This window comes from Nannospalax galili, unplaced genomic scaffold (assembly GCF_000622305.1).
Source record: "Nannospalax galili isolate Female #2095 unplaced genomic scaffold, S.galili_v1.0 scaffold1259, whole genome shotgun sequence".
NCBI lineage: Eukaryota > Metazoa > Chordata > Mammalia > Rodentia > Spalacidae > Nannospalax > Nannospalax galili.
The window spans coordinates 551,649-575,863 of NW_008343968.1; the positions used below are offsets into that span (position 1 = coordinate 551,649).

The 24,215-nt window shown below is 40.2% G+C and overlaps 1 long non-coding RNA gene across 1 annotated transcript in view; it reads right to left on the bottom strand.

The window, feature by feature from the left end:
• Positions 1 to 5,511: 5,511 nt before the first annotated feature.
• Positions 5,512 to 24,215, bottom strand: part of LOC115071566 — a 37,362-nt gene continuing 18,658 nt past the window's right edge. Inside the window, exons 3-4 of the long non-coding RNA XR_003850659.1 lie at positions 7,283 to 7,453; positions 5,512 to 5,769 (exon numbers count right to left, since the gene is read on the bottom strand). This is a non-coding gene — a long non-coding RNA (uncharacterized LOC115071566). The remainder of the gene's footprint in view (positions 5,770 to 7,282; positions 7,454 to 24,215) is intronic.

A 24,215-nucleotide genomic window follows, 5' to 3' on the forward strand; every position in this document is an offset into this window, starting at 1 on the left:
GTAATTGTGCATTTTTCCTCTTGCTTTAACTATTAAACATTTTGTTCTTCTTCAGTCAGAAGTCTACATGATTCTCTAGTTCTCAATGGCTGTTAATGGATACAAGACAAAGTAAGTCCATCTGATTTCATCCTCCATGGCCTTCACCCTTCCTTCTTTTCTCGTCCAAAGCAAGCCACAACTAAAGAAAGTACAGGATGAAAATAACTGACACTCTCAGTAGGAAGAGAACCAGAGTATTTCTCAAGAGCCAAATGACTGCCATAGCATTTAATTGGTGATTGCAAATGCCAGAAGATAGGCCTGTACATGTTAGTTGATTTCTTAGTTGATTTCTAGACTCAAAGTTACATTATCCAACTAATTTGGTGCTGGCACCTGCAGTGATTGCTTTCTTCCCTGTTTAGAACATTTATTCACTCTTTCTTCAGATACTGGATGTTGCAGCCAAGGTCCCTTTGACCTCCTCCCAGCAGGGGCAGGGGATAAGTAGGAGCGAAGTCAATGACACAGACTCTGGGACACTCACTAGGCAATGTGCAAGTGAGCTCGTTTATTGTGAACACAGGCATCTCCTTTATACCCCCTTCCCTCCTCCCATTGGTCCCTTATGTCCTGTTGGCGCCCTTCTATTGGAGCTGTGGATGTGTTGTTGATTTCTAGCTGCCAGGGCAGATTTCTGGTCAGCATCTTCCTGCTCATCAACAGGAAGCAGGGTGCGCCTGTGCTGTTGGTCTCATACCTAACCTCCTACAACTGACTGCACTTATGTGGTCCAATAACCAAAGAAGGGGGCTCTGGTTTCTTCTCTGGTTTCTTGTTATCTTTTTTCTCCTGACTGAGCATCATTGCCTTGGAAGCTGTACTTGAAAATGAGGTAGCCAAAATTGAGAGGCCCCTGGACACTCTATGGGTGGACTGATTGGCCTGACCAGTCTACCCCCCATGCCTCAACCCAGAAATGGCTTATTAACCCCCAAAGTGGGGGTCCTCAGTGGTACACCATCTTTGGGATACATTCCCAAAATACAGGATCTCTACTTACTCTCTCCCATTTATAAATCTACAACAAATTGCTTCCTAAAATCCCACTGTTCCTGTGGTCTGTGGAATTCATTCTTGAAATTCATGAAACTAGAACCTGGAGCCACTTAATCAAGTGGAAGTTTTGTTTGACTGTTAGATCCTGGCATCCTAACTCCTGATTTAAGAACACTTGGATGGAAACATCATTGGTCTTTTTCTAAATACCTGTTTTTCTCAATTTCCCAATTTAAATCCCAGACTGGGAAATAGAACCCCGGCCACAGAAGTGAGAGCACCAAATCTAACTAGTAGACCACCAATGCTGTGAGCAATCAATTTCTGTTGTTTAACACTAACCAGTCTATGTTATTTTGTTATAGTGACCTGAATAGATGAAGAAAATTAGTAATAGTCACTTAATTGGCATGTCAGCAGTTAGTACTCAAAGAAGCATATCTGAAAAAAATTATTAATAACAGGACTAATGAGTGGCATTACAGAAACTCTTCTTTGTGTTTATGCTTGTGCATGTATATATAGTATGTGCATGTGTGGGTGCAAGTGCATGTGTAGGCACCTGTGTGTGGAGGCCAAAAGTCAAAGTAGGACCTTCTATTGCTCTTCACATTTTCTGAGGCATGGTTTCTTACTGAACCTGGAGTTCAATGACTTGCCAAGACTAGCTGATCAGCAAGCCCCAAAGAAGACAGGGCACTATCTTCCTTCCCAGACTGACATAGCACACGTGCCACTATGCTCAACTTTCTACATGGGTGTTAAGAACCTAACTCAGGTCTTCATGCTTATATGTCAAACTCTTTACTGACTGAACTGTCTTCCCAGATGGAAACTAGTTTGTCATAATTATTAACTGTTGTACTCTTGTCTGATGTTAGGATTTTAAGATTAAACTACTGTGAGAAAGCAATAATGAATAGATTAAATAAACTCTGTTAGATATAAATGTGGATTGATAAACAGCTTTTCAAGAAATAAAGACTCTCACACTCAAAACATTTTGTAACAGGGCACCTTCTTGACCATAGCTATGCCATGTTAAAGTTTAGGCTGACTCTAGTCTCTGAAATTATCAGGCAGTTGGCCAAGATTATGGGAACACATGTCAGCTGAACCCTGGTTGTCTTGGGAACAGGTCAGCATGTCTGGGAGTGTATTTGCTAATTGCAGATTTATGGCTTCTGTAGGTTATGCTTGGCTTGCTTCTGCAATTTCTAATAGAATAGAAATTGTTAAGGAGGCTCTCTACCTGTAAGCTTGGGAACTTAAGCTTTTCACCTCTGGTTATGATTTTTCTGTATAAAAGCTTGCCCTAGAGATGGCTCAGAATACGCACCTGGGTTCTTGACACCCTTGTGTAGTAACCCTGGTCAGTAACGACTTTCATTCAACAAAACTTTGAGTGGTTTTCTCTGGTGAGGCACCCCACAACAATTTTGTAAAAAATCATAAGCATAAAGATGTTCCTAGGAATCTTGTTTATCAAGCTCAAACTACAGGTGTATTCCAAATGTTATCCAAGAGAAGAATGTCTCAATTAAAGTTATAATGCCTGAGTGGAGAATCTGTGACCACTAAAATGTTATAAAAAAGGAAGGTTGTGGAGACTATGTCACAGTATGGAAAAGGCCTTCTAATAAGCAGTTGATTCCAAAAAAAGACACTAAAATGTATGCATATCATTATTTTTAATGTGAAAATATGCATATGAAAGGAAAGGATGATTGCAGTAAAGCTATGATCTTTTTTCCTTTACACACACACACACACACACACACACACAGTGTGTGTGTGTGTGTATGTAAATATATACATATTGGTCTTTTTGAGATAGATAGGCTATAGTTCCAGCTGGCCTGGACTCTCTGTGTAAGCTAGGTTGACGTCAGTCACACAAAGATCCACCTGCTTCTGCCTCCTGAGTACTGAGATTAAAGGCATGCTCCACCATGCCCACCATTCTTTATATTTTTATTCATATGATTACATACTTTCTGAATTAAAGTATATAATTGTTCTAGTTTGCCTTCAATTGCCGTGACAAAACACTCTGACCAATATTAACTTGGGGAGGGAGGATTTATTTGACTTACATCTTCCTGAGCACAGTTCATCACTGAGGGAGCCCAAAGTAGGACCTCAGAGCAGGAACCTGGAGACAGGATCTGAAGCACAGGCCATGGAGGAATACTGCTTACTGGCTTGCTCCCCTGGCCCATGCTCAGCCTGCTTTCTTATACAAGAGGTGGCACCACCCACAGTGAACTGGGCTGTCTCACATCACTCAATAAACAAGAAAATGCCCCACAGACATGGCCACAGGCCAGTCCAATAGAGGTAATTCCTCAGTTGAGGCTCCCCCAACCCAGATGTGTCAAGCTGACAACTAAAGCCATCCAGAACAATAATAAACATATTTGTGACTTTAAAAGCTAACTAATATACATTGTGGATGACCAAATAAAGGTTTCCCTAACCATTATAACTGAAAGTTTACAAAATAAAGATGCTAAGAACAGAAACCAACACTGACTGAATCAAAGAAGAGATTTTATTTAGTGTGACAAACTAAGATGGAGCAAATTGTTAGCCCAATAAGAACTGTTTCCTTTGCAGAATTATTTTTGCCCAACAGAATGCAGACAGAGACATTGCCGAACAAATCGGAGGAAGACACAGCTTGAAGGCGCAGTGCTGAGCCCAGCAGGAAGTGCATGTGCATATCGATATGCAAATATAAAAGCTACATTTTTAGATGAAAGGGCTCAATGATTGGAGCCAAATACAGAAGAAATGTGAATGGAAAACAAGCAAACAGCTACACAAAGGCGTGTTTCAGAAAGGAAATATTGTGTCGGGCCTTGGCCCAAAGAAAGAAGTCTTTAGGTCAAGAGAAGTGTTCATAGTATCTATCAAATGCATACTCCACCACAAAAGTAAAACCCATCTGTTTAAGATTAATATTTATAATAAACATCTTAAAGGAAGGAATGCAGAAGGCAAATATACATTGTAAAACAAAGCCTATGCTCTTGGGACAAGTAAAACTTTCTGAGAGAATGGGAGTACACCACAAAAACTTACTCTTTTTAAGTATTTTATTAAATTATATTTAAAATATATTTTATTTATTTTATTTTTTGGTCTTTTTTGAGGCATGGTGTCTCTGTAGCCCCAGCTCTTCTGGAACTCACTTTGTAGACCAGGCTGGCCTTGAACTCACAGAGATCCGCCTGAGTCTGCCTCCCCCTGAGTACTGGGATTAAAGGCCTGTGCCACCATGACCAGCTTGTTATTTTTATTTTTTACATGTATGATTATGTTGCCTGCATGTATGTAAGTGCAACCATGTTGTGCAATGCCTGTGGAGGTCAGAAGAGGGCATCAGATCCCCTGGAACTGGAGTTAGGACCACTGTTAGCAACCATGTTGGGGCTGAGAATCGAACCCAAATCCTCTAGAACAGTAACCAGTGCTCTTAACCCCTAAGCCATCTCTCCAGCCCCAAGAACTTATTCTTTATACCACAGGATACTGCAAGGAAAAAACATGCATACACAATAACAAAGGGTTATTCTGCTTGAGAGGAAAGACACAAAGTAGTCAAGTCTACCATCCCATAGGATAAAATCCCATGTTTCCTTGAACATAACTGACTTAAAAAAATAAAGCTAGGGTATAGAACCCTAAAATTTAGTAGCCAAGTTTATTTGCAACCATGATTTAGACAGACTAAATTATTTGGTTACATTAAGAATTTATTTGTCAGGTGCTTCAACATACAGTCAAGATCTACTCATTTATAGCTGGCATTGGCATTTAATCAATGTTTAAGCATGTGCTTGAAAAATGTGTCTGACGAATATTGGATTGGGGATAGTAGAAAACCAACAACGACGATGAGGACTAGTTTATAAGGCTAGGGAAAGAAATCTGTGATAATAGGCCTATCTGATTCAGAATATGTTGCCTTTCAGCCAGCATTGGATGGTTGGAAGCTATGCTATCCAGTATAATAAACATTAGCATATGTAGCTATTGCAATATCAAAATTAATTAATTAAAATTAAATGTGGCATTCAATTCACTTCAAGTCCTCAGTACCCAAACGTGACTAGTGGCTACAAATTGGTTCAATGCAGATTGTAGGACATTTCCATTATCATAGCAAGTTCTATTGGCTAGAACTGCTCTGGAACAAATTTGCAAGACAGAAATGCTACATTAATTTTGGGTTGGGGAACAGCAAAACTTTAGAGTGACAACAAGATCTGGACATAGAGGCACAAGTTATAGTATGAAGGAAACTGGACCTTCATTGGGGGAGAGAGGGTACGTTGGCACAGGAACATGGAAAATTTTGTTCAAACATGTCATATGCAATGAGAACTGCTCCATCATATTCCATCCACCTGCCTTGTCACATATCTTTAGGAATCTGTTCATCACACACAGCATATGTCAGTAGCTACAATGAAGCTATGTATAGCTTCAGTAAGAATTAAAGATTGCAGGTAGCCAATCAGTAATAAAAACTGAGTGTCACCCCAAAATCCCAATTACCCATCATACCCACAAAGACAAACCCTAGAAAGGCGTTTGAGGCAACTTTTCTCTAAAATAATCGGAGACCTCAGTTAATCCTAGGATTCCTTCAATCTTCCAAGTGACATGGATTTCATTCATGGAAAAAATCATCAGTTTCCATTTTTCTGTCTTTATTTCCTGAAAGACAATAAATATTTTCTTGATTAATAAGAAAAATAAAGAACCCAGATACATACTTCTGTATTTATCCATCTCAGAAAAGGCTTGCATTTAAGAGACCTAGAGATAGTCTTTTTGAGGTGGGATTTCTTGATTGCCAAAGAGAGATAGATTGTGAAACATCTGCTAGCTGTATTTTATCAGTACCCAGTCTTTGCACTTCAGAGATGAAGGAAAAAAAGGACCTCCCCACCAACTGTGTTTTTAGTTAGATGCTCCGACTGAGGGTAACATACAAGTTGATCTGTCAAGGTTTCTCACTTGTTGGTACCTTCTGGTCTCTAAGCTTCTTAGATGTGTACAAGAATGACAGCCTATTCTTTGTTTTTCAAAGACCAATAACATTCACTGTATTAAACAGGAAATTTGATGTTTATTTGTGGAATTTTTAAATAAAAGGCCTTTTTGTCAGTCTTGCAAATAATAAAGACTTCTAAAATTAAAGGAATTCTAAAATAACTATGGCATTTCCTCAGTTGAGCATAATGATTTCTTCAGAGCAGAGTCATTGCATAAACACTGACATTTTCTTCCCCTGTAGTAACATCTGTGAACAGTTTACTGTTTGGAAAAATGAGGGACTAATAACTACATCCAGTCATGGGTAGGTACAGGTGCTTCACCAGCACCACAGACACACCCCAGTTCCAACAAGTGGGTTATTTCTAACTGACCCTTTGAGACTTCCTGGCATACTGTGCATTTGGCCTGGGAGAAGAGACCCATTAGTGGAGAAGCCAGCATCATCGTCTGCGGGGACTCTTTACAGGCAGAATGCATTCCCTGAACATATTGACTCTCCAAACACAGAATGCAGACCCACAATTTATTGAAAGCAACTGTGTGTTTCCTGGGTCTAACCAAACATTTGGTGCATGTTACAGAGTTCTTCAAGACCACATTTCAGTATTGTTCCTTTGAAGAAAAACTGTTCCCCACTAGGCCAATTTATAATGAACTTCTGATATCACACAGCAGTCATTTTCTGGAATGTTCATTGGACACTTAACCACTCACCACCTTGTGAGGTATGAGAGGTTCTTCTGTCACTTGCAATGAATTCTTATTTATATGTTTTATTTCTTGAAAATTCTTATCTTAGACCCTTAAATATTTTATACTTTCTGATGACAAAAACTGCCATTTATCTATCTATCTATCTATCTATCTATCTATCTATCTATTTATTTATTAGCAAATTTGGAGCATATTAACAAAATGTTTTAATGCATATTTAAGCATAGGTATGGGATGGGAGGCTTAGAAAAAGGACAGTTGTACTCACCTAAGATAAGATAAAAACGTAGGTCAAGAAAGGTCATACAGTAGCCAAGGCATGTGTTTTGACTTTCACATCCTGCATAACCCTATTTCTAAGATTCTCTCAGGAAAGCAACTATAATTTTCTGCAAGGACCATGCTCTCTACCAGCCAGGGTGAGGCTCCTTAATTACCACCCCACCTTACCCACCTTTTAAAATTCTACTTCATTTGCTCCCTCTGAGACTTCAAACCCTTAATGTGAAGAGCTGATGATGACTGAAATTCTGTTTTCTGAATTTCCATTTTCTGAAAGTGATTTCGGTTGAACAGGGACTTCCATCCTCTTTATGTGAAGTCGGAAAGTCTCAACTTGCTTGATCTGAGGTGCACAGAAGATTGAGCTTGGACATCAGAAAATTAAAATTTGATGGGAAGCTGGAGAAAGGGCATCACTATTTCAGACACCAAGTCGTAAAAGCAACAAAACTTACAGCAGATTGCTCCACATAGTCCTTAGATAAGAACCTCAAAACAGGATGAATGTTTTTAACATGAGGTGCCTATGAGCCATGAGGTTAGTAGATCATTAAAACTGAAGGTAGAGCCTGACAGTTTTAATTTGGGTGTGTAAAACTTGGAGGGCTGAAGACACATTTTCCAATTATTGCATTTTAATAATGGCTCAGGTCCTTCTGGTGTGCTGCTGTCAAATATCAATCATGATCCATTCAATTTTGTAGAATGTCTGAAGGACTATTTTTATACTTACTTGTTTACTTTTTATTTTATTTTATTTTATGTGTATGAGAGCTTTGCCTGCATGTAGTACACCACATGCATGCAATGCCCATGGAGGCCAGAAGCGTGCATCAGATTCCTTGGAACTGGAGTTAAGGACAGATGTTAGTCGCCATGTAAGTGCTGGGAACCAAATCCAGGTCCTCTGAAGAGCAGTTAGAGCTCGTAACAGCTGAGTCATCTCTCCGGGCCGCTCATATGTATATGTGTATTTTTAAGACACTTCTACTATAGTAGAGTTCTCAAAAGAGGAAATGCAAATGGCTGAGAAATATTTTATAAAATGCTCGACAACCTTAGCCATCAAAGGATCGCAAATCAAAATCACCTTGAAATTTCATCTTACCCTAGTCATAGTGGTGAGGATCCAAAAAGACAGATGTTGAACGTTTTCTCTCATATATGGATTGGTAGCTCTTTTATTTCTGGACTCCCTACCAACCTTTTTCCAATGTTGCTGTCTTTTCAGTGTGTTTTGTGACGCACTGTTTAGCAAAAGCTATCTGAGTACCATGGACATCTGAGTACCATGGTGGGCTCTCCATGGATACATATCTGAAAATGCTTAGCCCTCCTCTGCTGGGATCCTTCAGTAGCAAATAGTTCAGCAAGGAGCAATAAGTACCCAGGAGTCCCTGCCCTATGACTGGCTGTTGACATGTTCACTCTTGTATATACCTGGTATAGGCTACCACATCTGCTGTGAGTTCATGATTGCAATGTTTCTGCCATGCCCAGAAGATAGCATCTCACAGTCTTTCCTTATTTTCTAGTTCTTAAATTCTTTCCATCCTTTTTCTGAAATATTCTCTGAGCCTTAAAGCAAGTGGTAAATGTCCTATTTAGGGATAAAGCATTCAACTGTCCCTTTTTCTCAGCACCTTGAGTAGTCAAGAGTGTCTGTATCCATTGCTACTCACTGTAAAGAGAAGCTTCTCTGAATACGGCTGAGGGTAGTGTTTATCTATGGGTATAAACATAGATGTTTAGAAAGCAGTTTGATGCCATGTCAATTTAGCAATTTAGCTACAGAACAGTGATAAGTTCCTTGTTAGGGCTTATGGCCTTCCTACCCTTAGGTTTGGACCATGTTTACAGTACCAGCCTTGAAATCCTTCCCTTGGAGCATGCCTTCAGTCCAATCAGAGAGCAGTTGATTGACCCTCTAACACTCATGCCACTATTGAACCAGTGGGCACATCTTGCTGGTGGGCTGGTATGGTAGTTCACAGGGTTCACAGCTGGGGTAGACCGCTAATGTCATTTCTTCCCTAGCATCCTGCATAGTACCTTATTTCTAAAATGTATTAAGGTCTGTTTGATGTAAGCTATTATTACTGTTTTCATTAAGAAAACAGTAACAAGAGATCAAAATGGTGGAATGAGGAATGCTGGCCTCAGAGCCCTGGGCAGGCTGCTCCCAACAGACTGAATGCATGAGCTGAACCATGTGAGGAACCTTATCACACAAGATGAATATTTTTCTGATCTTAGATACTTTTATAATTACTCTCAAATTCCGAGCTCAGGGCATGGAAAATAAGAAAGAAAATAACTGTGGAGTCAAGATGGCAAGGCATGACCAGGGGTGTCAGAGCAATGGTGGCAGCAGTAATTCTCACTGGCACTCAGTGAGGTGGGGCATGGCAAATGGCTCTAGTTGATGGGTGGCAATTTTGTGCCCCTCAGAGTGGCTGGGAGCTCCCCAAGGGCTCAGACCCGGGCACGATGAAGGTGGGGAGTTTTAGGCAGGAAATGACCTTCATGTTTCAATCAGAGGACTTAAAGTGTGACTCCAGTAAGAAGGTGTCTCATCACTTGTTGGCCCTGACCATGAGGAAGATGTGAAAACAGCAGACACAAAAGAGCCACCCAGATCCTTGACCATGAAAAACAAAAGAAAACAAAACAAACAAAAACCCAGAAAAAACCACTTGATCTGTCTGTCTCCTTGAGCAAAAGCAAAAAGTGGTTTTCTCCAATACTGATGTCCCACTAGTGGAAATTTGAGCAAGTTACTGTTGCCTCTGCTGCACAGAAACCAAACATAAAGTGTAATCATATGACAGTGCAGTGGAGAGAGGAAGATAGTAGAAACCAGTGCATTTGAAATTATGACCCCTCCCATGAGCTGGAGCTGTGGTAGTCAACCATGAGTCAGGGTTCTGCATTCTGCTGCTGGTGGGCATGATGGAGGACTTCCCAATGTTGGGCAGCAGTTTCAGTCTTCTCTGAGTAGCTACACTTCCCACAACCTCCTTCCCCAAGGTCCTACGCTGTGCATGGCAGTGACTTTACCTCTGTGTTGGGCTTACACTGGAGATGGGGGAGGTTTGTCATTTGCAGATTCTGCTCTTGGGAAGGCTGATTCTCAGGAATGGACTTGCCACCTCCCTTGATGGTCAGCTGTGGTCTTTACCCCACACATGGTCCTGAGCACCCAGACCTTGACACTGGGACTTCCCACTCCCAGGCACCAAGAAGTTTCCCATCATTTTTCTATTGCTCTTCTATGGCCCCAGTGTACCTTCACCTGTGCCCTACAGAAAATGTAAGCTCACCTAGTTGAGCTTCTAGAGGTAAAAAAAATAAGACATGAAAGTAGGAGGGGAACTTGTTGGCCAGAAGAGGTTGAGAGGGAGTGGGAAAGGATGAAAGGATAAATGGGTGGGAGGGATATGATCAAAAGTCACTATATATGTGCATGAAACTGTCAAAGAATAAAAAATACTTTTAAAGAGAAAACAGTAAGGGGGTAGAGAGATGGCTCAGCAGTTAAGACCATTGGCTGCTCTTGCAGAGGATCTGGGCTTAGATCCCAGCATCCACATGGTGACTGACAGTATCTGTGACTCCAGTTCCAGGGGCTCCAGTGCTGCTTTGAACCTCTGGGGGCATTGCACTTACATGCATGCAGGCAAAACACTCATACACAGAAAATAAAAACAAAAATTTAATACATATGTAAAAGGGGTTTAAGTGGAGTTGCCCTATAATGAGGAGGGGGGAGACAATGTCCCCACTAAACACCATGGGGTAGGAAATAAAAATCCCAGTTCAGGAATGGGTTACTTCCTTTGGAGCTGTTGGCCAGTGGGGTCCCATAGACCACTCCAAAATATTATAGGCTATTGTCATTCTTATTGTTTACACTCCAGAACTTGGCAGTAAGACCCTATTGCTGAAGATTCTTGAGTCATAGAACATGGAGAAATCAAACTGGTATTAAAACTGACCTCTACTAGCTAGCTTTCATAGTGTTGGAAGGTGCTATGCCCACTACTGAAGAAGAAAAGTAATCATCAACGCTGCCCAACTATGAATCCTGCCAGTTACAATAACAACCTTCTTGACAAGCAATACCCAGTGCTACAATAGAGGCAAGAATGTTTTGGGAGTAACCAACCAATTTCTAATTGGATTTAAGGGCTACTTCACAAGATGGAACTCATACCTGACACAATTATTAGGGCTGATAACCTGTGGTTAGATAGGTCATAAGGGAGAACCTACTACTATTATTCTACTAAATAGACATAGTGTTAAACTAGTCCTAATGACATCACTATTTCTCACCCCTCATCAGAGAAGCTTCTTCATGCAGAAGATAGTGATTAACACAGAGATCCACAACTGGTCAAGGTGCAGGAGCACTCAACCCTAAATGGGACATCTACATCATACCCCCTCCTCCCACAGCTCAGGGATCATTACGAAAGAGGGGGAAAACAGATTATAAGAGCCAGATATGGTAGATGAATGCAAAGAAACCATGTTTTCTGGACACCCTCAGGTAGTTGCATATATGAACTGGTAGTGGTTGTGACATCATGCACAAGACTTCCTCAATCTCAAGCAAACAAAATCCCACAATGGAATGGGGAGATGGGCATATCTCAGTCCTATCTAAAGAGCTATTGGCAATTGATAGTTGCTGGGAGGGGGTGGGTCAGTTTTCTTTAAGAGTGTGACCCCTGGTAGGTCAATCATGCTCCAGAGGATGTCCCCTCACTCAAGAGTATTTGAGTTCAAATTGTACTTGAGTTGTTGTTTTTTAAAGAGGACACGAAGTTGAGGTAGTCCATCTGTGGGGCATGGGGAACAGGGGTGAATACAATCAAAACCCATAGTATGAAATTCTTAAATCATTCATTAAAATATTTTAAAATAATTCTATTTTATTGAAATTGGGGAGTGGGCAGGTGTGTGAAACATGCAGTCAGAACAGATAATACAGGCATAAGAAGTGTCAGGGCAGTGATACACCAGCTGAAGGAAGTCTATGGAACCAAAGAAGTTCTTGACAACATACAATCCACCTTTTGTATCAGCTGTCTAAAAATCAGACCTTCTTTTTAACCCTGTTTGGAGGCTGGTTATTTTATAATAGTGGTTGTCTTCTGGTCATTAAACCCATAGTGCCTTGGTCCTCTCCATAAGTGGCATTCTGAATGGTCATATGTAGATACATCACCTGACTGGAAGATGCCCAGTATTTCATAAGTCAGTGACTGTTGAACTCTAGGTTCACACACAAACTCGTCTTCAAATGAAAACCTCACACAGATGGTCAGAAAGCATGGGAAAAATGAACATTGCCTATATATAAATACTCAAAAAAAGTCTGGGACTTTGGGATTATTTTTCCTGTCCAGCAGAGAGAAATTTTTAAAAAATAACCATTCTTAACTGGGAATGGTGGCTCATGCCTGTAATCCCAGCATTTGGAGGCAGAGGTAGTAGGATGAGAAGTTTAGGCCATCTTTGGTTGTATAGAAAGTTCAAATCTAGCCTAGGCTACACAAGTGCCTGTTTCCAAAAACAACAATAATAACCCCCCAAATAGTCAGATGTAGTGGTACATATCTACAATACTAGAACTCAGGAGGCAGAGGCAGAGACAAGAGGACTGCTACAACTTTGAGGCCAGCCTGGCTACACTAATTCAGGCCAGCCTAGACTATATAGCAAGACTCTGCCTCAATAAGTAAGTAAATAAATAAATAATAAAGAAAGAAAGAAAGAAAGAATTAACTGTTCTCAATCATAATTAAAAGGCAAAGAGAAAATATACAAATAAAATGTCTTCAATATAGCCAGTTAGAGGAATTTTTCTTTCCTTCCATGTTTGAAGGTGGGCAGAGTGGGCGTTTCAGTAAACCAGAGTCAAGAGGCAGTCTTTGCAAGTGGCATTTATGTGTGCAAGAAACCAACACTATGAAGAAGACGGTAAACTTACCCATCACCTCTAACAGCTTTCTTATGTTTATGCTGGTGATCAATTCTTTCAGCTTTTGTGCATCTTAGAAAATCTTTATTTCACCTTCATTTTTTGACACTATCTGGCCATAAACTATAAATCACCAGCTTTCCTCTTTTAGTTCTTCAAAAAAGTTTTACATCGTCCTCTTGTTGGAATTACTTCCTTGAAAAAGAAGACATGCAAATTTTATCTTTGTTCCTGTTTTTGAAATTTTCTTTCTATTGCAGGTTTCATAACTTGATTATGATAAATTTTTTCATGGTGTTTCTCATAGTTGGGACTATTATATTTATTGGACCTGCAAATTTACAATTTTCACCAAATTTGGAGATTTCTTTTCAAATAGTTTTCTGTCTTTTTCTTTAAGGACTACAGTTTCTGTGGATGAGGCGGCTTGAAGTTTTCTCATAGCTCTAATTCTTCCTATATTTAATTACACTCTTTTTTTTCCACTCTAGAGAGGTTATAGGAAGTCATTATTGGATAACTGAGGGGAAGCGTCAAGTATTTTTATATACAAATATATAAAAATATATAAACATATATAAATATTTTTCTTATTTGTTCTTCAATTTCCAAGACTATTGAAAGCTATCATTTGATATTCTTGGGTATGCATACAGAAGCTATTTAAATCCACAGACGTGCTGCACCATATGCTGCATATTAGAAAAGTATCTGAGAATTTAGCAATACCTTTCTTTTCATTGTAGCCAGAAGAAAGTATTCCATAAGAAGAAGACATCAAAGTAAACTAAAGGAAATGGTTTTTCTTCTTTTTCTTTTAATGTGTATGAGTGCATTGCCTGAATGTGTGTAAGTGCATCCATGTTGTGCAATACCTGTGGAGGTCAGAAGAGGAAGTCAGATCCCCTGAAACTGGAGTTATAGATAGTTGTTAGCTGCCATGTGGGTGCTGGGGATCAAACCAGGATCCTCCGCAAGAGGAGCCAATGTTCTTAACCACTGAGCCATCTCTCCAGCCCCCAGGACCTGGTTATTTTTTACAAAGGGTTTGCGTCCATCCCTAAGACAAAATTATATAAGATAGAGAGAGCTTTAAAACTAGAACATCATTTTCTTGCTGGTAGTGACTGTCACAGAGCCTAACTTTTGCACTGTTAAGAAAACCAAGTCCCCTACTTTGATTGGGGCATTTCTTGTTAATATCTACTAAGATGATGATTAAAATGTTACGTTTCATTTTTTTTTTAATTAAATGCATTGAGTCAAGCATGGTGTTACGCACCTTTAATCCCAGCATTTGGGAGGCAGAGGCAAGTGAATCTCTGTGAATTTGAGGTCATCCTCGTCTATATGGCAAGTTCCAGGCCAGCCAGGGGATTACACACTGAGACCCTGTCTCAAAAAACAAACAAAAATTAAATGTATTGTCCCCTAAGCTTTATTATAAAAAAAAATTCCAAGGGTCTGGAGAGATGGCTCAGCACTGGCTGCTCTTGCAGGGGACCTGGGTTTGGTTCCCATCACCCACATAACAGATCACAAGTGTCAGAACTCCAGTTCCAGGGGCTCCAGTGTCCTCTTCCGGCCTCCTCAGACATGGGTGCACTAACCTACATGCAGGCAAAACACAAAAATAAAAATAGATAAATAAGAAAAAAATTTAAAAGAAACTCCAAATCCTTTATTTTCTTTTATTGGCAATCCCTTCAATGTTCACTGTTTAGTTCTCATATAAACTCAGATCAGCTCCTGCACCAATCTATCTCTTATATTCAATATATTGTTTGTTGGCTTATAATCTTACTAAGTTTTGATATCTTTCAGATGTAGGTGATAACTATATCATAACCATGAATCTAGATGTAAAAATGCCATTGGCAAGCAAAGAATACCACCTGCGAACTTTCCTAAAGAGAGACAAGAGGCACCGTGGTTTGATATGTGCTGAACCTGTGGTACCCCAAGAGCAGAGTAAACAAAAACAATTTAATAAATTTTGCAAATTTTTTCCCTCTTCAGCACTCTAAAATTGATCACTAAATTCTTTTGATGAAGTCTTCATAGTTGGTTGATATTCCTGCTAAAAGAATCAGTTAAAATGAGAATTTGTTCCAGTGAACAGGAATGGAGTCACCACAGAAGACTGACCCTCTACTTTTACCAGAACCACAGAGCTTTAAGATCTTAAATTCTGTAGGTAAGATGGAAAACTTCTGGAAATTCTATATATTTGGATTCCCTGGAAGCTTTATTTACTTCTCACCACATTTCCTTAGATAAAGATTCATTTTGCATTCCATTATATATGGGTCACATATTCAAATACCAACTTTGAGAAAACATCCTTGCCTTCTTTTCTGCTGTAGTTTTTAAAATTTACTTATTCTATGTGTGTGCATGAATACATTCATGCACACATGCGTGCTTGTGCACAAGCTACAGCCCATGGGTTGAGGTCAGAGGACAACTTGAGTGAAGTCAGTTTACTCCCCCATGGAGCTCAAACTTAAGTTGTCAGGCTTCATGGCAGGTGCCTTTACCTGCTCAGCCATCTTTAACAGTGAAGATATGGTGACTTTGGCCAAGGGGTCCTGGCAGAATGCAAACCATGAAGCAATAAGCAGGAAAACAGAAGGAAGCAACCATTTTTGAAAGGCATTATTGTTAGTTTCAGGGACTGTGTAAGTGGAAGTCACTCATCATCCTGTTGGCTTTGTGGTTCTGCAGTTACGAGAATGGTGGCTCGCAAATACCTGGCTGTTCTATTACAAGAGAAACACCTGTCTATGAAGCTGTTTTCTTTATGTCTGTAACGTAATGGGAAAACGAGACAAAAACAAAAAAGAAGTCATACACTTGAGAGAGATGTATGAGATCTGGATGAAGAGGTGTTGAGAGTCAAGGACCATGTTCCCTTGACTTCTCCAGTCTTAGACAAGAGGGTTTGTACGAATGTGTCTCTTTTGAACTTCACCAGCTACACCAACTATTTGGGTAGTTCTTGCCTTTTCGTGAGTTTTTCAGTCCACTTTCAGTTCATTTAAGAGCCTACTTTTCCATGGATCTTCTCCTGCTACACCTTGGAGCACATTTATTCACCAATCTTTTGACATAAACAGAACAAAGTATTGAATCCAGTGTATTCAAAAAATAAACTACTTCATCATGGATTGCAGTTTATTTTATTTTTATGAATTTCATCCAATATATTTTGATCATATTTAGATCCCCTCCTATATTTGCACCTCCCCTTTCTATCCCCCACCACCAATTTCTGAACTCTAACATATATATAAAGGCCTATATAGTCAGGTTTATGTCCCCAAATGCCCGTCAGTGTAGGTTCATCCTCCAGAGCCTGGTCAACTTATTAAGGCTTAGTTGGTTAAAAAGCACTTGTCTAGTATCTGTAGTTTCTAATGCTTATTTCTTTAAGGTGAATTGAGTTCACAATGAGACCTGTGAAGAGTGAGGCTGGAGAGTCCTTCCTGAGTAAAATGGTTCTCCACACCATATTTTTTTTTTTTTACACCAGTGTTGGATTTTATTTTCCAGGCCCACAGTAATGAAACCATAGGCAGTGTCCGGTGGAAGATAGCCAAGCAGTTGTGCTCTCCTGTGGACAATATACAGATATTTACAAACGATAGTCTAGTGGGTTTAAACAACAGTTGTTGGCACTTTAGCCCAGTGTGAATAGTTTCTGTTCTTCTTACTGACGGAGACCGAACCTGCACTGGATGCTGGAGACGTTGCCATGACAACACGCTGTACCGACTCCACCCTTGGCTGAAGACAAGCTGAACTGAGCAGTGACATTCGTAACTGGTAGCCAGGAGTTTCTCCAACAGCAGATGAACTTTCTTGCCAGAAGTTATGCTTCACAATAAAAGAACATTGGACTTGATAGCTGTTAAACATGGGACTATATGATATTGGGAAAGATACTGTTTCTTTGTAAATGAATCAGATGTTGTTGAAACCAATGTTAACACCCTCAAAACTTTGTAATCTATTGGCTTGTTTTGCATGGCCCCTATCCCTTATTGCTCTCTGATAGTACTGTGTATTATTGCTGTTTCACTGTTTTTCAAGGTCTCCTTGCTGACTGTTACTGCCATTTGCTAAAATCACCACAGGAAACAGGTCATGGTCAGTTATCAAACTTTGGATTTTCCCGAGATGAAATGATAAAGAAGGTCGTGTCACCTGCCCCCTCTGACGTGCAGATGGTCGTGTCTCTTGCCCCCTCTGACGTGCAGATGCTGGTGTCACCTGCCTTCTCTGATGTGCATGTGTTCATTTCACCTGGTCTCTCTGATGTGCATATGGTAATGTCACATGCTCTCTTTGACGTGCACACGGTCGTGTCACCTGCCTTCCCTGATGTGCGCATGGTCGTGTCACCTGCTCTCTAGGACGTGCAGTAAGTCATGTCTCCTGCCCCCTCTGAGGTATAGATGGTCGTGTCACCTGACCCTCTGACATGAACACGGTCATGTCACCTGCCACCTCTGACGTGGTCATGGTTGTGTCAATGGATCACTTAGCCTTAGAGCTGGATTACTTAAACTTGGAGCTGGAGCTGAATCACTGAGATCTGAGCTGAGTCACTTGTCTTGAGCTGTAACACTAAATCCTGTGATCCAGTCTCCCCGGGGGGGCGCTATTCCTCCGTTATCGGCCCACGGATACCCCAGCTTTCGCCGCCTCTGTGCCTCTTCCCTGTGGAGTTCACTGGCCAGGAACTCCGCAATCCTGAGGAAAGGTACAAGGGTGTAATAGAGGTGGGATTCCGACTAGATAATACTCTAGTAGCAGAGGAAGCTCTCTGACCAGAGAAGTGTGTAGCCATCAGCTACAGCCAGCATCAGAGAAGTCTTCGCACCTGCCATCTCCAGAGAGGCGCGGCCGGCTAGGACCGCCAACGGCTAGCCAGCGGGACCAGAACCACAGCGGGAGAGTGTGCGCACACCTAACCCCGGGCCACATCCAGAGTGAGTGCGCCCAGGAGCCCAGGAGCGCTCCCCACATCGCTTGTGGCCAGACTCATGCCGGGACTAGCCAGGTGTGGTGGAGACCCCAGGGTGCCCGCACACACCACGCCGGGGGTCTAGCGACCCGCCCCATAGTTTCCTCCTCTTTTCCTCTCAGTAACTAAGAAACCACCTTTTGCAGCCGACGGTGGATAAAGATCAAAATCTCCTCCACCATAATTTTTAAACATGACTTGTCCACATGTAATTTGACAAGAGATATAGCTTGCTTCTATCAAGATTTTTTTTTAATGTTTTCAAATGAATTTTCATAGTTATTTACTATTTGTTGCTATGATAAAACACCCTGACCAAAAGTGAATTATGGAAGAGTTTGTTTTGTCTTACAGTCCTAGAGTGATAGGAGTCCATCATGAGGGGGAGGCATGACAGCAAGCAGCGGGAATGGCAGCAGGAGCAAAAATCTAAGAGCCCCCTTCGTGAACTTCAAGCCCCAAACAGAGAAGAAACTGGAAGTGGGGGAAAGCCATGAATTCTCAAAGCCTGCCTCCAGTGATGTGCTTCTTCCAGCAAGGGGAAACTTCCTAAAGGTTCCATGGCCTCCCCACAGCAGTTCTACAGACTGGGGAACAAGTATTCAAATATTTGAGCCTATGGGCTCAATTCATTTTGACTCCTACTTCATCTACTTAGCCTCCATATTTAAAGATAAAGGTATAGCAGAGATAAACTAGTTTGGGAACAAATACAACTGACATATATTTTACCTTTAGAAACTCAGCAAACTACTGAAAATCTGCCTGTCATGAAAATTCATCAGGCTGTGGACACCAGAATGCTGAAATGGAAACTATTGCTTAGTACAGGAAGTTGACAAAATAGGCATAAGCTAACGGTTTGTTATAAAACCATTCCCAGTATTTTATATTGCATAATACAAGCAATTTTTTAGAATGTCCACAGGCAGCTTTCTTTATCAACAGTGGCCTCAGTTTTCTCATCCTTGCTATGCGTTTTCAGGATAGGAACTACTTATACAACATGATACTGTTGTGATTTTTTTTTATCACTGTATTTATTATCTGTTTCTCACTTGACCTAGCTTTGATGTACTAAGTCCTATTTCTTTCTTTAAAAGAAATATAGGGAACTCTAGCCAGGCTTTCTGATTAATTCCATCTTGCTCATCTGGGACTATTCTTTGTTTTTCTGCCTCTGTTCTGTCCCACCTTTTATCTATTCTGTGAATCTGTTCTCTAATATCCTTGGAATTCAAGTAGTTCTTCCAAAACATTTAACAATCAAGGAAGCAGGGATTTTGTGATGGTTAATTTTATTTGTCGATTTGATTGAGCCTTGGGATGCCCAGATGTTTACTTCAACATTATTTGAATAGACTAAGATAAAACAGATTGCCTTGTCTAGTATGGGTGGGCCATAATTTATAAGAGGCCTGAAGTGAACACAATATGGGGTAAGGGAGAACTTTGCTAGAGTCTGCTTTTGAGCTTGAACATCAAGTTTTCTGCACTCAGACTGGAGCTGATACCATTGGCTCTCCTAGTTCTTAGGCCTTTGGACTTGGGCTACAATTCCTAACTCTCCCGGACCTGTAATTTTCCTTATTTTTTTAAAATTTTTTAAATTTTTAAAAATTATTTCTTTAATAACCGCATGTGTAGAAGCATTTCATTACAGCATTAACATATTCAGTAACAATTTCCAGAGCAAAGATACATCTCTTTCAAAAGTGTCTGGAAATTTTTAGGTTCACAGCTGAATTAATATAGTTATACAGTATTGAACAGTATAAACCCTATAAGACATAAAACTGAATGAGGTTGCTCTACTTCCCCGTGCTGCACAACCCACCAGCCTCTCTTCTGGGAGCCCTCTGGGCCTGGTCCCACTCTCACCTCCCTCTGCTTCCCTGGGTGCACACCCCACCAGCCTCTTTCTTGGATGCTGGAACTGACCTCTTGGTCTGGGGCCACCACTGCTTTCTGATCCCTGACGTCCAGATGGACCCAGTTCTTTCTCGAGGTCCCTGGGAGCCCTCTGGGCCTGGTCCCACCCTCACCTCCCTCTGCTTCCCTGGGCTGCACAACTCACATTTCTCTTTCCTGGAAACCTGGGATGAGCTCTCGGGATTCCTGACTCTTTGCATCCAGGCCAACCCAGTTCCTCAGTGCAGTCCCCAGGAGCCCTTGGGCCCTCTTCTCCACCCATCTCCCTTTGAATCTCTGGGTGGCAGGGCCACCAGCCACCTGACACCAGCATCTTTTCTGGGCCCGGCTCCCAGGCCATTCAACAACCAAATTCCTGAGGACAAAATTTGTCCTGGAGAGATCTAGACCTTAGGAGATAGCCTGAGAACATCTGATCCTCATCTGACATAGGCCTCTGTGGGAATTCCTGAACACAAAAGCAATCTGGCCACTCCAATACAAAATCAAAAGAGAAAGCCAGAAGCTTGGAGGAGCCAGCTGCTCATGCCCAAAATGCAAACCACAAAGGCACATAAAGTTTACAAAAAGAAGCAGACCTAAACTTGAAGGCTTGAGTCTCACACAAGAATCAGAAACTACAAATGAAATTCACATGTCAAAATCACAGAGAAAAAATAATAACATGAAAAACCAAAATAACATATCCCCACCAAATAACAATTGTCCTCTAGAGGCATACAATGAGAAGCCCCTAGAGATAATGCAGGACATGGAAATCAAAAGAACAATTATAAACATGATAAAAGAATTCAGTGAATTTAAAGAACACACAAAGAAATCAATAAACTGAAGGAAGATAGGGATAAACTTCTGGATGAATTCAGAACAGAGCTAGAAATATTGAAGACTACTCAGGCTGAAATGAAGAAGGAAGTGAAACACTCAGTAAGCCAATTAGGAATGACGGGAGAAAGTCTTACCAGCAGGATGAATGAAATGGAAAACAGTATCAAGACAGGAAGATAAAGTGGACGAACTAGGCCACTCAAGCAAAGACAATGAAAAATTTAAGGAACCACAAGAATGGAATATGGAGGAACTGTGTGACACCATAAAAAGACCAAACTTATGAATCATAGGCATACAGGAAGGAGAAGAATCCCAAGATAATAGCACGGACCAGATCTTCAGATCCTCAAGAGAATCACAGAAGAAAATTTCCCAAAATTAAAGAAAGACATGCCAATACAAATACAAGAAGCATACAGAACACTAAACAGACAGTACCAGAAAAGAAACTCTCCACAGCAAATCATAGCAAAAACACTAAATGTACTGAACAAAGAGACAATACTGAAAGCTGCAAAAGAGAAACAACAAGTCACATGTAAAGGAAAACCCATTAGGATTACAGCTGACTTTTCAGTGCAAACTATGAAAGCCAGAAGAGCCTGGACCAAAGTATTCCCAGTTTTAAATGACCACAGATGCCAACCCAGATTGCTATACCCAGCCAAAATGTCTATGAGAGTCAAAAGGGAAAGAAAAATCTTTCATGACATAAATGGGCTGAAGGAATTCACTTCTACAAAACTAGCCCTTCAGAGAGTTCTGGAAGCAACACAAAGAGCTGAAGAAAGGAATGACTATACCCAAGGGGTTGCAGAAAGAATTCAATGAAGGTATAACTGTGGAAAAGTACAGCTATATCAAGAATGTAAACAGAAATAAAAATGACAGGATTCAATACACATCTTTCATTAATAACTTTAAATATTAATGGACTGAACTCCCCAGTCAAAAGACACAGCCTAGGTGAATGGAGTAAGAAACAAAAACCCCTTCCCGGGCAAGGTGGCACACGCCTTTAATCCCAGCGATGGGGAGGCAGAGGCAGGTGGATCTTTCTGAGTTTGAGGTCAACCTGGTCTACATAGTGGGTTCCAGGATAGCTGGGGCTACAAGGAGACCCTTTCTCAAAAAAGACACAGAAAAAAAGAAAAAAAACCCATCTTTTTGTTGTTTGCAAGAAACTCATCTCACTTTCAAGGACAGGCACTATCTTAAGGTGAAAGGATGGAAAAAAATATACCAAGCAAATGGTACTAAGGAAAAAATCAGGCATTGCAATTCTAATATCTGACAAAATAGACTTTAAACTAAAACTAATCAGAAGAGATCAAAGAGGGCCACTACATTCTGATCAAAGGAACAATAAATCAAGAAGATACTACAATCATGAACATAATCATTCACCAAACTCTGGTGCACCTAACTTCATAAAAACAATACTACAGAATGTTAAGACCCAAATTAATCCCAAATTATTAATAGTAGGGGACTTCAATACCCCACTGTCTCCATTAAATAGGTCAACAGGGCAGAGAGTTAACAGAGAGACATCTGAATTAAACAATACCATATATCAAATGATATTTACCGAGTATTCCACCCAAACACCAAAGGACATACTTTCTACTCAGCACCCCATGGAACTTTCTCCAAAATCGACCATATACTGGGGCACAAAACAAAGCTCAGCAAATACAAAAAGATTGAAATAATTCCATGTATTCCGCATTCTATCAATGCACTAAAGCTTACAATAAACACTGGAAGAAGCCCGAACAACCACATGAACACATGGAGATTCAACAACACACTCATGAATGATGAATGGGTCAAAAGAGAAATTAAGAAAGAAATAAAAGTATTCCTGGAACTAAATGAAAAGGACAATACAACACAACAAAACTAAAAGTATTCCTGGAATTAAATGAAAAGGACAATACAACACGACAAAACCTCTGGGACACGCTGAAAGCTGTCTTTAGAGGGAAGTTTATAGCTCTAAGTGCCTACATCAAAAAATCGGAACGAACACAAATAAATGACTTAACACTTCAACTCAACACACTTAAAAAGCAACAGCAAACAAAACCCAAACCCAGCAGACAAGAAAAAATAACAAAAATCAGGGCAGAAATTAATGAAATTAAAACAAAGAAAACAATACAAAGAATCAACGAATCCAAAAGCTGGTTCTTTGAAAAGATAAACAAGATTGACAGACCACTAGCCCAGTTAAACAAAAGAAAGAAACAGAGCACGTCCAAATCAACAAACTCAGAAATGAAAGGGGAAACATCACAACAGACACCAGAAAGATACAGAACATTATAAGGGAACATTTAAAAAACCTATATGCTACTAAATTTGAAAACCTAAAACAAGTGGATGGATATCTAAACGCATGGGAACTACCAAAACTAAACCAAGAAGAGATTAACAGCTGAAACAGACACATAACACAAAAAGAAATTGAAAAGGTAATACAAAATCTCCTAAACACAAAAAGCACAGGACCAGATGCATTTACAGCAGAATTCTATCAGACATTTAAAGAAGAGCTACATCCAATACTACTTAATTTATTCAAAAAGATAGAAATGGAGGGAGAACATCCAAATTCCTTCTATGAAGCCAGCATCACTCTAATACCAAAGCCTGGTAAAGATACAACCAAAAAAGAAAACTATAGACCCACATCCTTAACGAACAGAGATGCAAAAATTCTCAAGAAGATACTGGCAAACTGCGTACAGACACACAACAACAAAAATCATCCACCATGATCAAGTTGGCTTTATCCCACAGATGCAGTGATTGTTCAATATACATAAGTCAATAAACATCATAAACTGTATATATGGGCTCAAAGACAAGAACCACATGGTCATCTCAGTAGATGCAGAGAAGGCCTTTGACAAAATTCAACATGCATTTATGTTCAAAGTCCTAGAGGGAATTGGACTGGAGGGAACACACCTCAACATAATTAAAGCCATATATAACAAACCCACAGCCAACATCATTCTAAATGGAGAAAAACTGGAAGCATTTCCATTGAAATCAGGAACCAGACAAGGATGTCCACTATCCCCACTTCTCTTTAACATAGTGCTTGAAACTCTTGCAAGAGCAATAAGAGAAGAGCATTAAATTAAAGGAGTAATAATTGAAAAAGAAGAGATGAAATTATCCCTTTTTTCAGATGATATAGTATATCTAACAGATGGCAAAAATTCCACCAGAAAACTCCTAGAAATTATTAACACATTCAGTGAAGTGGCAGGTTAAAAAATTAAGCCACAAAGGTCAGTAGCA